Raw genomic sequence first — 13,101 nt, forward strand, 5'->3', positions numbered from 1 at the left:
GGCTGAGGCTGGGGCCACAACTGGGGGCGGGTGCAGGACCAGCAGCGGAGCCTCGGGCACGGGGCAGCAGCTGGGACCCCGGGCACGGGGCTGGCAGCAGAGCCCCAGGGGTGGGACCGGGAGCCCCAGGAGAAGGGCTGGCAGCTGGGACCCCGTGGGGGGGGGCGGGCGGAAGTGGAGCCCTGTGTAAAACTTGGGGGTACTGCAGCAACCCCTAGTTCCCGCGCCTATAGGTCAGATGAGATGACAATGGTTCCTTCTGGCCTTAGAATCTATGAATCAACATCTCACATCTGTCCCGCTGCCCCCGACTGGTCTTTCAGGGCCCCCCGCCCCTCTCCCCCGGCGGCACAACCCTCCAGTGGACAAACAGCTGTCCAGTAGGGAGAACAGTAGCTTGAGGCTCAGGAGACATAGCTACAAATTTCCTGTGTGAAGTTGGGCGAGTGACTTAGCCCACTCTGGGCCTCAGTTCCCCATCTGCAGCAGCGGGAAAGTCTATCCCTGCCTCCCAGGGCTACTGGGAGGGTAAAGGTCTGTTGCTGTTTGGGAGAGGCTCTGCTCCGCTGCTGATGGGGACCGTATGACTACCTGGGGCTGTGATTTGCAAAAGGGAACCAGGGAATTGGAAAATCCCCCACCTTGCTGGGCACAGATCCCTGCTCCTTCCCCCATTCCCGGACTTATGGAGATGGGGCTGTTCAGTCACAGGCTGGCGGGGGCAAGGGTAGGACAGATGCTGCTGCGACCCTCTGCCAATGAGTTCGGTGCTTCGCTCTCACTCGGTGCCAATGTGAATGAGGCTAATCAGCTGATGAAGATGAACACAATAAAATCACAGAAGATCAGGGTTTGAAGGAACCTCAGGAGGTCATCTAGTCCAACCCCCTGCTCAAAGCAGGACCAATCCCCAATTTTTGCCCCAGATCCCTAAATGGCCCCACAATGAACGCACAACCCTGGGTTTAGCAGGCCAATGCTCAAACCACTGAGCTCTCCCTCCCCCCCGCCCATCACCTATCCCCTCTGCATGGCCACCTCCGGTTGTCAGCGGCTTGCTTTTGCAGCACAGCCCACCCCAACCTCCTCATGAGGGCAGAGAAATTCCTCCTCCAGCGGGAGTGTCAGAGTTAGTTAAGCTTTCCTTCCCGAGTAGCAAAGCAAACAAGCCAGTTTCCATGGCAACTCGGGCAAGGATCACTTCAGACAGCAAAACAGGACAAAACTGCAACCTACAGAGCTTGGACATAGAAGGGAGGAGTGAGAGAGAGAGTGGAATTCCTTCAGTGAGAGCAGGAGCGGAAAGCCCATCAGTGTGGGAGGATACTGTAGATTTCAGAGTAGCAGCCGCGTTAGTCTGTATCCGCAAAAAGAACCGGAGGACTTGTGGCACCTTATAGACTAACCCATTTATTAGAGCATAAGCCTTCGTGAGCTACAGCCCACTTCATCAGATGCATAGAATGGAACATAGGGTAAGAAGATATTTATACATAGAGAGAACATGAAAAGGTGGAAGTACCCATGCCAACTGTAAGAGGCTAATTAATTAAGAGGAGCTATTATCAGCAGGGGAAAAAAAAAACTTTTGAAGTGATAGGTTTCAGAGTAGCAGCCGTGTTAGTCTGTATCCGCAAAAAGAACAGGAGGACTTGTGGCACCTTAGAGACTAACCCATTTATTAGAGCATAAGCTTTCGTGAGCTACAGCTCACTTCATCGGATGCCTGTAGCTCACAAAAGCTTATGCTCTAATAAATTTGTTAGTACTTGTGGCACCTTAGAGACTCCTGTTCTTTTTGAAGTGATAATCAAGGTGGCCCATTTCGGACAGTTGACACGAAGGTGTGAGGATACTTAACATGGGGAAATAGATTCAATAAGTGTAATGACCGAGCCATTCCCAGTCTCTGTTCAAACCTAAGTTAATGGTATCTAGTTCGCTTCTCTCTGATAATAGTTTGTCCTCCTAGAGAGTGTTTCCACTCCTAGGGCTTCCCAACACCCTTGTAGGTCAGGGATATAAATTGTTATGAGCTGGGTTGAATTAAAACCCCATTGAGCTTGTTAGGTGTGAACTCAGCCTTCAGTTAACATAACTGGAAACATAACCCCCTTTGCCCCCTGCACAAAACAAAGGTGTGTATGACTGTGCCCAGGAGCTTTTCCCTGGGGGGGTGTGTGTGTGTGTGTGTGAGAGAGAGAGAGAGAGAACACACAGAAACTGACAACAGAGAGAGAGCCAGAGACAAAAAGCTAGAAAGCCAAGCAGTAGCCTGTGAGCAGAGCTCAGTGTGATGCTGGAAGAAGCTAGAGAGAGAGCTTTTGGGTCTGCTGGTTAAAGAGGCTTGGGGCTGTAGGCTTTTGGGTCTGCTGGTTAAAGAGGCTTGGGGCTGTAGGCTTTTGGGTCTGCTGGTTAAAGAGGCTTGGGGCTGTAGGCTTTTGGGTTTTGTCCCTCCTGTATTCAGAGGAGCAGGCCCTAGTACATTCCTTGTACGCAAACAAGATTGCCTCAGAGAAAATAAGACCCCATCACTTTCTTTTTTCATTTCCAGGGCTCCAACATTTGACTAGCCACTCGGATCAAAAAGGGGGGACACTCTTGCAGCATCAGAGGTATCCGAAAGAGTGAGGTGAGTTCCAACAACCTTGAATGCCGCTAAGCCGGTGAGACACGGGAAATTGCTCTGCCGGGAACACTGCACACCAGTTTAGGAAGGAGGAGGCCACATTCAGTGGAAACTGCAAGGGGGAGAATTTAGGCAGGCAGAATATAATGACCCTTGATTAAATCCAGGCCGGGCACCAGGGTTAACCAAAAGCACAGAATCATAGAAATGTAGAGCCGGAAGTGGGAGAGGCTCTGGAAGGGAGGCTGGTGGGGGAAGGGTGGGAAACAGGGGTGGGCTCCCGGCCAGGCCATGGTGAAGGGAGAAAATAGTGCCCTCGAAAATGTGCCTGTGTGTATGTGTGTGTGTGTGTGGGGGGGGCAGGCAGAGCAGCAGCCCCCTGCCCGGGCACACATGTGCAGCTGCTTGGGAACTCCGGGTGGCAGTGACCGGGCGCTCGGTACCCGCTGTTCCTGGGAGCTTAACGCAGCCCGACTCAGAGGCAGTGACTGTAAGACAGCCAATGGCACGGGTCCCGGGCGGGAGCTGGGGCGCAGCCTGGCAGGGTCGGCCTGTGGGGGGGGGGGGGGGCACTAATCGGTGCAAAGGGTCATTTTCTCAGCCTGTCTCTTTCAGGAAGAATTGCCTGGCTTTGGCTCTCACAGCACCCAGCCCTTCCCCGCCGGCACTCAGCAGCGCTGCAGTCCCGGAGGGGCTGGGTACTGCCGCACGTTCCCAAGGACCAGGCCCTGCTCAGGGGAGCAGCGCGCCCCTCTAGGCCCCATAGAGGGTGTCGCACGGGGAGCCACCGGGCTTTCCCTGGAAGCAGCGTCTGGCTTGGCAGCTCATTTCCTAGACACGCTCCTGCAGAAACAGCCCTGGGGAGCCACCTGCTACATTTCACCAACCCATCACAGACACACCTGCCCAAGCTCCTCTCGCATTGATGCTGCTGGCTGCTCCATTGAGACAGCTACAGCTCCCTGAAACTTTCCTTTGCTGACCCACCCATGGCCTCTCTGGCACGGCACCTCAGTGCTGCACTGGGCCCCTGCATCCTTCTCTCCAGCCACCCAAGCAATCCCTGACCTCAGTTCAAATGCTGGCCCAAGGTTTATCTGGCCCTGAATCCCCACAGTCCCCTTCCTATCCCTGAGTCTCTCCAGGCTCCACACAGATTCCTCCCTGACCCCACCTTTGCCTCTGTCCTGCCCAGCTGTGGGAGCCGTACCTGAGTTATGTAATTGACCCGCTGACACCCGTGACCCCTAGTGAATGGCTCAAAGTGGTGGGTATTTTTCCCAGCATATACACCAGTAATTGCAGGCAGTGTGTACAAAACACTCGGCTCTGAGCCCAGAGATGCTACTTGGCCAAGAAAGAAAACAATGATCATCATAATTCTACAGCTGGGTTTCTTGAAACCACATTTTACGGGCTGGAAATGTACCCTCCAGCAGAGCCTGTGTGACGTGCACCAGGTATCTGCTCCCACACCCAACCCTCAAGATGGCTGCAAGAGAGAATCTGGGGACAAGGCCTGCCTGCTGGTTCCCATGCAGTGTCACCGACTGTCCCTGGCGGGTGCAAGGCCTGCCTGCTTGGGAGACCCTGAGATCAGCTGGTGCACGGACTCACAGCGTTCCTGGGAGACGACAAAGCAGGCGAGTGGGTAAGAGACTCAGGGTATATACCGGACTAGGTGCTGTGTGCTGAGGAAATGCACCGTGCATCGTACATCCCCTAGACGCTCCAGGGACGTGCACTTTAGAGGTGCGTTGTGTTGTCGCTGACATCAGCTGAGACCTGATGAAGAGCTCCGGGTGGCTCGAAAGCTTGTGTCCAGTAAAAGCTATCACCTCCCCCACCCTGTCTCGCCAGCTGACCAGAGTAGGCAGGAGTGGATAAATGCAACACTCCCAAGGCAGCACCTGCGACTGGGCTAAGGAGGAAATACCAGGGGGCTAGTGATCTGTCCCCCTTCCCAGACCTGGCTCTGTGCCACAGCGGAGAAGAATGAGCCCCACCACCTGGGCTTGCACCTCCCACTCAGAAACCGGACATCAGCGGAAGCTGGGGACACTCCAGCACCTCTCAGGATCAGGCCTCATGCCATGGGGAGAGCGCTCACATGGCCTGGTGATTCTGAAGCACTGTAAGTGGACAGCAGATGTTTGGTGAGGGGCTGAGACCCCAGGGGGCCTTTGCTACCAGTGAGCAGGGCCATTGCTTTGTCAATTAATCTGCCTTTCCAGTTGGATTCAGCAAGGAGCTGGCAATCCCTCTCCTGCCTCCCCCCGCCCGCCCTGAGTTTAGCAGGCAGCTCTCACGCTTGTCCGTCCTCAGGAGGGGGAACGCAAGACAGTCTGGGTTGCCAACGAGTGCCAGAGCGGCTCCACAGAGGCATCAGTCACTGGCACCCATTGTCTGCACAGGGGCCAAGTGTGTGCTCAGACGAGAAAACAAGCTGGACGTGGCCATCGCCGCAGGACCAGCTGTCGGCGGCTAGCTGTCTTCAAACCAGAGTCACTAGCACTAAAATAACAGCAACAACACTCTGCATCTCTGCAGGCCTGTTTATTTGACAATCTCTACGTGCTTTACAGACATTCGCCCCACCCACCAGCCCTTCGGGAGGCAGGTGCTTTCTGTTAGCCCTGTATTGCAGATGGGGAAACTGAGGCACAGGAAGGCTAAGTGACTTATACCAGGTCACAAAGTGTTAGAGTCGAGGCTAGAATCCAGAAGTCCTGAAGCCCTGTCCTTTTCTCTCACTAACAGGTCACCCTCCTTTCTGGAGTGACACTACCTGATCCTGCCCCTTTGGCTCTCCTTGAATGTATTAGGCCAAAGGAACCAAATTGCTCAGCGGATAATAGCTGAGGGTGGTGCAGAAGAAGCTCATAATCAGCTGATTGTAAGCCATGCTGGGTCCCCCTCTAGTGGTGACTAGGATTCGAACACAAGAGGGTGGGGGTGCTACAAGCCTTTGGGTCCTGCTTTGAGATCCCGCGGTCGCGGGTTCGGTCCCTGCTTAGTGACTCAGCCAGGGGCACAGTGGAACAGGAGCAATATTGATTCTCTGACACTCTTTATACCACACCCTCTTGAGGCCTTCTGAGCTCATGACAGTGTCTCAAGTCTAGAAATGCTGTCAGGAGTGAGTCTGAGGACCCGCTGGCGGGGGGAATGGGTTTATGATACTTGTTGGGTGAGGCTGGCACCCCGGCACCCACTGGGGCCCGCTCAGCGTCCGAAGCACTCGCTCCCCCAGATGGAAACATTGGGCGGAAGGGGAGCCGCTCTGGCGCAGCACGGGATGACATTTTGAAATCCACCCGTCGGGATTTGACCTTTAATCCAGAGCAATGTTGACATTTCTAGGATGTCAGAAGAAATCAAGCCTGCTTGACTAAGTGCAGAGCGGGGCAGGGATTGGAGGGGGTTGAAATGGCAGCGTGATGCTACCGGAGATGGGGTTGGGAAGGGGTGTCGCTCCCTGGATGCCTGCATCCACGGGAACTGGGGCTCTCGCCAGCCAGGGGCTGAGTGCTAACCCACACACAGATGCAGCAACCAGCACCACTGCTTATGGCCCATGAGACCCCTGTGCAGCCTGCAGAGGATCCAGAGCCTGATCCTGTGCAGTACTGAGCTCCCCCAGCTCCCACAGGTGTCGGTGGGAGTGGTATTGATTTCATGGGCCTAAATAACTTTGAGGATCTGGGTCTCTCAGGATCAGTCCCTTATATACCCCCTGACACTCGGGCCAGGCTTTAATCTCCTCCCAGTCCATCCCCACACAGATTCGTTTTAGTGGGGGAGGGTTAATTTGCCTCATACCCACCCACTAGACCGAGGTCCTGTTCCCAGTCAAGTCCAATGGCAAAACAGCCCTTGATATCAAGGAGAAAAGTAATGGGTGCTTTAATGCCACACTGGAGGCAGTGTGGCCTAGTGCAGGGAGCCTGGGACTCAGGAGACCTCGGTTCTAATCCTTCCTCTTGCCTGCTGGGTGATCTTGGGCACGTCACTGCCCCACTCAGTGCCTCAGTTTCCCTATATGCAAAATGGAGAGAATGTTCCTGACCCCCTTTGTAAAGCACTTTGAGATTATGGATGAAAAGAGGTAGGCATTACTAGATTAATGTGCTTCCTGGAGAGTGCTAATTACTCATCCCCCCCCCCCGGCCCATGCTGGTGTAACTCCCATTTCTGTGTTTTATTTCATGGGGTTCAGCCTGTAACCCTTATGGCTGTAATTCCAGCTGCTGTTGCTAGTGGTGCTCCCACAGGGGGCAGTACAGAGCCTGGCGGGAGGGCAGTTGCCATTTCAGCCCCCTAGAGGGAGCGTGGGAAGTTTGTGCCCATGCCCAGTAGCTGTTTGGAAGCTGGTGTGGAAGGCTCCATTAAGGGCAGCATCCCCGCTTGTGCCCACATCTCCCCTTAGTTAGAAGCTGGGAGCTCTGCCGGGGTCAGGTGCAGCCTAGACCTGCAGGGAGGAGGCAGAGCTGCCAGGGGTGACCCAGACTGAGCTGTGGGGTGGATCTCAGTGCAGTTCCCTCTAATTGCACGGGTTAGTTGGATGTTACGGGTCTGCAGCAGGCAGGGCTATGCGAAGGTGTCTGTACAGTCCTTCGTCCCAAGAAGGAAAATAAGTTGGTTTTTATATTGCAGTGGATTAGGGACTGGGAAATTAGCTACTTGCCTGAAAGCGTGGGGCCTTACCCGTGTTAGAAGTCAGTAGGTTTCAGTGGTAGCCGCGTAAGTAAGCGGGGCAGTTGTGTTTGTGGGACTGTATCTATTGTGGAAGCACAGAGCATGACCCTGTGCCGTGACTGTAGAGCAGGTCTCCAGCCCCGCCCTGCAGGGAGAAGATAGAGCTGCTGGGGGTAACCCAGACAGGTCTGTGGGGTGGATCTACCGTTCCGGGCAGTGCCTCATTACAAGGGACGTCTCTTGTCTTTTCATCGCTGTTCCACAAGAACGGGAGTTGCTGAGTGCTACCAAAAGCAGCAAGAAATGTCCCTGGTGAAAGTAAGTGAGTCCTGCTTAGTGTTATTATGAATAGTGGTGGTGATAATAATAATAATATCAGGAGGGGGAGGTGCTAAGAAAACAATCCCTTGTTTTGAAATACAATGTTGGCAAGCCTGGTTGGATCTCCGTACAGGTTTCTGTAATTTTACACAAGTCAGTGGGATCGAGACGGGGAAGACCCCATAAAGGCGTAATCGCAGACTGGAGGCCAGATGTCTTCAGGAGGTGTGTCTGAACCAGAGACTGTGCGTGAGCCTGACAACTGCACGCATTGTCCGGTATCTCCCTTTCTCGCTGGAAGTTGCGTCTGTGCCCAGTAATATGGATGCTGAAACAACTGAGTATGTAGGACAGCTACATTCTTTATTTTAATTGTCACCATAATACGCAGGGCGAGCCTACGTGAAAGCAGATCTCCAGTTGTCAGAGGTCCCAGCCCCTGCATTGATTTGGGAAGGTAGTCTCTGGATTTGGGGTTTAGGCCCTGTGTTCTGTCCTTCATGTCAGAGGAAAAACAGCACAGCTCTAGTTAGTGATGTTAGTTTCCCCAGGGGCCTTTGCAGTTGCGGTGGTGCAATGGCTTATCCGTCGAGTGTTATTCGTAAGAAGGAATTAGAAATTAGTGTCTGTGTGTGTGTGAATCTGATTATAATTTCCACTGTTAGTATTTAAAAGGTGTTTTTAGAAAACCCAGCCGTTGTCCCTCTTGCAAGGATAGGAATTCATGATCTGTGCAAATACTTTGTCAAAGAGAAGAATGCTGCGGCACAGAATTGGCAAGTCAACTGACTTACCTCCCCTCTACCCAGGTTATACTGGGACTTAGTCTCCCAGATTCTTGGTGGTGCTTTGCAGGGCCGGGGCTCTGCAGCCACATCCTCCGGGGAGGGTGGGATCATGCTGCTCCATTATCCCTGCTCCCTGTTTCCCATCGCTGGGATGGAGCAAATGCCCCAGCACTGGCTGTGCGTCCCAGCTTCATCTGCTCGCCCCGGGGGAATTCACACTGGAGTTCATAGGCTCACCCCAAAGGCTTTCTTCCCATACCACAAATACCGGGATGCCTTGCCAGCCACAACACTAACCCCTGTGCCTTCCCCTTTCAATCCCTGCTTCGCTGGAGGAAAACCTCTGGAATGAAATCACTCGTGTTAGAATTAACACAGGGCCTGCCCTTTACTGGGATCAATCTCATTTGCTTTAGGCAGGTATTACTGGATAATTCCAGCCCTGGGGTTTTGACCGTCCCTATGGGCCAGGTTGTGCCTCTCTTAATCACGGTGAGCAGCATCTTGCTCTGTGAGCAGCCCCATTGAGTTCGGCAGGAGAACTGGCAGGGTGAGGCGCTGGTCACTCCAAGTAGCCCTGGCCCTGGATGGGGTAGTGAGGAAAGAACCAACATCCTTATTGATTGAGGCTGAGCTTTGCAAAGGGAGTTAGACACCCAATGAGTTTTCGAGCGACGTAAGCATCCAATGCCCTTAGGCAGCTTTGTAATAATCAGCCTTGATTCTTAGCAGGTCCTCAGAGGAAAGATATCCCTGAGAGAGGAAGGATAGAATATTTCCTCCCCTGAGTCTCTCCAGGGCTGTCACCTGTGCTGTCATGGTGCCCCTGGTGGATCGCTCTTTGCAATGGGTGACGTGGGGCTTTGCTGGCCTTCCCATTCTGCAGAGCACTTTGTAAGAGAAGGGTCTCCACTGCTTGGCTGCTAAGATATTTCCCTCCGCTGGTCCAACACGAAGAGCTCCAGGGGCCACAAGTAACCCATTGGTCACTGCCTCATCAGAGACCACTTACAAACTGGGGCAGGACATTGCAGCCCCACCGCGGGGACCTCGGTGACACACAAGAGTTTAGTCTCCTGAGGCCTGAAATGCTTTAGTTTAACCCAAGTCACTAGGGTCAGTGCAGGAGAAACAGAATGAAATCGACGGGGTTGTGGTGGGAGGTCGGGCGAGATGATTTGGCAGTCCCTTCTGCCCTGAAACTCTCTGGAACTGTGACACACACGCTTGGAAACAATAACTACGTAAGTGCTGACAGAAATCTTGACAGCACTTAGGCAGTCAGTGTGCTGCGGCCACTGTTGGTGATGCTGACCAGTATTGTCTCGTTGTTTCCTTGTGCTTCCCTGCCTGTATCCACCTGTTGGCCTTTGCCTTTTACTTAAATTGTAAACTCTTTGAGGCAGGGACTGTCTTTTTGTTCCATGTTTATACAGCCCTAGCCCTGTGGGGACCTGCTCTAGGACTGTGGTTCCTGGGTACTACTGCATTGCAAATAATGAATTATAATAATCAATCATAATAATGGCTGGGTGCTGTTAAGCAGCTGCCAGGTCTCACCCAGAGGTGGCTGCATCTGAGTGGTGGGCAAAGCAACCCTTATGCATGAGTTATATATTAGAATGACAGCCACGCTCTGCACTTCTCAAACATCTTTCCTTCGAGGATCGCACGCTGCCTTACTGTGACAGAATGCCTTCACACCTGGCACACTATTTTGTAATAATCTTTGTACAAAATATGCCTTGTAAGGTATAATTTGAAAACCAATAACTTGCTGATCAGTAATGTCATGGTGAAACTCCGGAGACTTTTAAATAGGGTCATCTGAGCTATTTTATCCAGCGCTCCGAATGGAAAGTGCATGGGGCTCTCCCACCCCAAACAACCAATTCACTAAAAAACTAACCTGGAATAACAACAACAATGGTCTGGCATTCATGGCAACCCTACAGTAAACAAACGAGTGAAGGAACAGCAATCTAGATGCAGGACTAGCTGCCACAGAGCTGTAACAGGGCACTGGGATTTATTTTACAGACAGAATCAGCATCTCTCTCGCTGATGATTTATAGCCCTGACAGCTCAGGCTTGCTCTGGCTAGAGTGAACCAAACTTATCTGTGTCCATGCCCCTCTCCGTATCAGGAATTCAGTCTTTATCTGGACCAGTGTGGTCCAATGGATAAGGCACTGGCCTGGGAGTCAGGAGGGCTGGGTTCTAGCCCAGTTGTGTTACTAACTGAGTATGTGTCCTTCAGCAAATCAATCTGCCACTCCTGCCTTGTCTCATTAGGCTAGAAACTCTTCAGGGCAGGGACTGGGACTGGCTGTTCCCACTGTCATGCACAGCACCTTACACGAGTAAGTTAGTGTCTCTAGGCACTGATGAAATACTGACAGTGGCAGGAGCCCCCCAGACAGCTGCTAGGCGCTCTGCTGTCGTGAATGGGGCTGAATAGCCTCGATTGCTCATTTTAACCCGGCGCCTTAAACTTCCCGCAGTGCGTGCCGTGTGGTTGAACTGGCTCAGCCTTTGATTTACTTCTGCAGCAGCTTCCCCAGACAGCTGCCAGGGTTGCCTTTCAGGCGTCCTCAGTCTTTTCTAATCAGCCTCACTTGGTTGGCACATCCGAGGCTTTGCTTGGGAATACAATTCAATTAAGGCTTTCACGCTTTTGAAATGGAAATTCCTCCACGAGCTGACGGGCCTTCCTGCCAGTGGGCTCTGCTGTACCTGACAGCAGCCTCCTGGGAGGTGGGGGGAATAAAGGAAACCCTGTTGGTTTCTTGGGAAGGGGTTGGCCTGTCTCCTTGCAGCTTGACTTTCTGCTCTCCCTTGCCACAGAGCTCCGCTCATCAGCTCCTGAACAATGACACAAGGTCTCCGGCGCATCTGGGAGGTGTCAGAGCAGGGATCTGATCTCTGCTTTCTAAGGGAACTCATGTCACAGCAGTCTCCTTCCCTCTGTCCCTCTGTACATACCGCAAAGGAGGACTAAGCAGAAAGGGTCGGACATCAAGAGCAGATGGATGGCACTAGCCAAGTTCTTTCCCGCCCCCACCTCCCTGCTGTATATTTCAGTCCTTCCCCCATGTGCCTGATCTCTTTTCAACCACATTTATGGCATTGGCTTTGATGGTCTCTCTCAGCAACTTAACCCCTTGTTTACTTCCTTCTGGTGCTATGGGTCGGCTTCAAATGCCCCACACATCCTTTCCTCCCAGGGTACAGTTCTTTGATAGCTCGGAAATCATTCAGGGTTGTTTTTATGCCCAAACATCCTGCCGCTGGAAAGGGGAGCAAAAGAACTCAGCATCTCCTAGAGAAAGGCGGAGGAGGCAGTTGCGGTTGGTGATTTCTATTCGCTCCTCCTGTGGCTGCATCTAACGCTAAACTGAGCCTTTTCTACTGCGGCTAGGCACCAGGCTGAGAGTTAAAAGGTTTGCTCCCCCCAAACCCTTGAGCTGCCTGGAGGCGGCCGCAGCATTGGTTTGCTTTCCTGCAAACAAAAGCAGTTAGAGGGAGGGAAATGAATACTGGGGCTGCTCATTCCGAGGAGTTATTTTTGGCTAGTTGATCTTCACAGGTAGGCACATCAGGTTAGCTTCAGCTGCTCTGTAGCCGCCCCACTGAGCTGACAGCGCCCAGACTACAGCCCCCTGGGCCTGCATGGCACCCCATTGACTTCAGAGCTCATGGCAGGATCAGGCCCCGGAGTCTTCTGTATCATCCTCTGCCTACCTGGAGCCCCAGTTCGGATCTGATCCGAAGCCCATTGGGAGTCTCTGTGTTGACTCAGGGAGCGGTGTCCTGCTTCAGTGCACTTCCCATGTGGTACTTCAATATAATTGCACCTAGCTCTTACCCAAGGCTTTTCATCCATAGAGCCCAAAGAAGCGCTTTACAAAGCAGGTCAGGATCACGATCCCGGGGGAACCGAGGAACCAGCCTGGGGAAACTGAGGCGCCAGGAGGTGAAGTGACTTTCCCAAGGTCGCCCAGTAGCAGAGCTGGCATTAGCATCCAGGTGTCCTGAGTTGTAGGCCAGTGCTCTGTCTTGTAGGCTACCCTGTCTAGTCTTGAAACTCCAGTGCTCTGTTCAAAGTCATTTTAGAATAGCCATGGTCCGTCTACCTGTTAGAGAATTACAGAAATGTGGGGCTGGAAGGGACCTTGAGAGGTCATCTACCCCATGCCGAGCCAGGTTTAAGTAACCCCGGACCAGTGTTTCTCAACAACCAGTCCATGAACTGGCACCGATCCTTGAGATTTTTCTGACACAGTTTAGGAAGGCAGCAAGCTGGTCCCTGGTATCAAAAAGGGTGAGAAACACTGACCAAGACCATCCCTGACAGGTATTTGTCTAACCTCGTCTTTAAAACCACCAACCACAAAGATTCCACATCCCCATTGGTAACCTGTCCCCGTGCTTAGCAATCTTTAGAGTCAGAAAGTTTTTCCTAATACCCAGCTTCAATCTCCCTGCTTGCAAAATAAGCTGCTTCCTTCTTGTCCTGCTCTTGGTGGACATGGGGAACAATGGATTGCCGTTCTAACCCTCACCTCTTCTCGTTGACACAGAAGGAATCGTAACCAGGAGTTGACTCAGCACTTTTGATGCTTTTCTCTTCCTTGCTGAATTTCACTCCATTTGAGCCAGGCA

The 13,101-nt window shown here is 52.7% G+C and overlaps 1 long non-coding RNA gene across 2 annotated transcripts in view; it reads left to right on the forward strand.

Moving 5' to 3' along the window:
• LOC125625016 (uncharacterized) overlaps positions 1–13,101 on the forward strand; it is a 35,921-nt gene that overhangs the window by 19,283 nt on the left and 3,537 nt on the right. For both annotated transcript variants that reach the window (XR_012665680.1, XR_007353446.2), the window contains one exon: positions 2,555–2,632. This is a non-coding gene — a long non-coding RNA (uncharacterized LOC125625016). The remainder of the gene's footprint in view (positions 1–2,554; positions 2,633–13,101) is intronic.

Source organism: Caretta caretta, chromosome 21 (assembly GCF_965140235.1).
Source record: "Caretta caretta isolate rCarCar2 chromosome 21, rCarCar1.hap1, whole genome shotgun sequence".
Taxonomy (NCBI): Eukaryota; Metazoa; Chordata; order Testudines; family Cheloniidae; genus Caretta; species Caretta caretta.